The following is a 920-nucleotide window of genomic DNA, read 5'->3' on the forward strand; positions in this document are numbered from 1 at the left end:
GGAGCGGGTGGGGGCCCGGGGTAAAAGAACCCACGGCGCCGAAGGCGTCAAGGAACACTGTGCCTAACCCGGGGGCATGTCTAGCTTGCTAGCCGTCCCTCGTGTTGCAAAGCTATTTAATCCACACGACTCTCGGCAACGGATATCTCGGCTCTCGCATCGATGAAGAACGTAGCGAAATGCGATACCTGGTGTGAATTGCAGAATCCCGCGAACCATCGAGTCTTTGAACGCAAGTTGCGCCCGAGGCCACTCGGCCGAGGGCACGCCTGCCTGGGCATCACGCCAAAACACGCTCCCAACCACCCTCAACGGGAATCGGGATGCGGCATCTGGTCCCTCGTCTCTCAAGGGACGGTGGACCGAAGATTGGGCTGCCGGCGTACCGCGCCGGACACAGCGCATGGTGGGCGTCCTCGCTTTATCAATGCAGTGCATCCGGCGCGCAGTTGGCATTATGGCCTTTGAACGACCCAACAAACGAAGCGCACGTCGCTTCGACCGCGACCCCAGGTCAGGCGGGACTACCCGCTGAGTTTAAGCATATAAATAAGCGGAGGAGAAGAAACTTACAAGGATTCCCCTAGTAACGGCGAGCGAACCGGGAGCAGCCCAGCTTGAGAATCGGGCGGCTGTGCCGTCCGAATTGTAGTCTGGAGAGGCGTCCTCAGCGACGGACCGGGCCCAAGTCCCCTGGAAAGGGGCGCCTGGGAGGGTGAGAGCCCCGTCCGGCCCGGACCCTGTCGCCCCACGAGGCGCCGTCAACGAGTCGGGTTGTTTGGGAATGCAGCCCAAATCGGGCGGTAGACTCCGTCCAAGGCTAAATACAGGCGAGAGACCGATAGCGAACAAGTACCGCGAGGGAAAGATGAAAAGGACTTTGAAAAGAGAGTCAAAGAGTGCTTGAAATTGCCGGGAGG

At 59.9% G+C, this 920-nt stretch overlaps 1 non-coding gene across 1 annotated transcript; it reads left to right on the forward strand.

The window, feature by feature from the left end:
• The first annotated feature begins 127 nt into the window (after window positions 1-127).
• Window positions 128-283, forward strand: LOC119343407. Its single transcript, XR_005166077.1, has one exon. It is a non-coding gene; the product is annotated as a 5.8S ribosomal RNA (ribosomal RNA).
• The last annotated feature ends 637 nt before the right edge of the window (window positions 284-920 follow it).

The sequence above is a fragment of the Triticum dicoccoides genome, unplaced genomic scaffold (genome assembly GCF_002162155.2).
Source record: "Triticum dicoccoides isolate Atlit2015 ecotype Zavitan unplaced genomic scaffold, WEW_v2.0 scaffold12639, whole genome shotgun sequence".
Lineage (NCBI taxonomy): Eukaryota > Viridiplantae > Streptophyta > Magnoliopsida > Poales > Poaceae > Triticum > Triticum dicoccoides.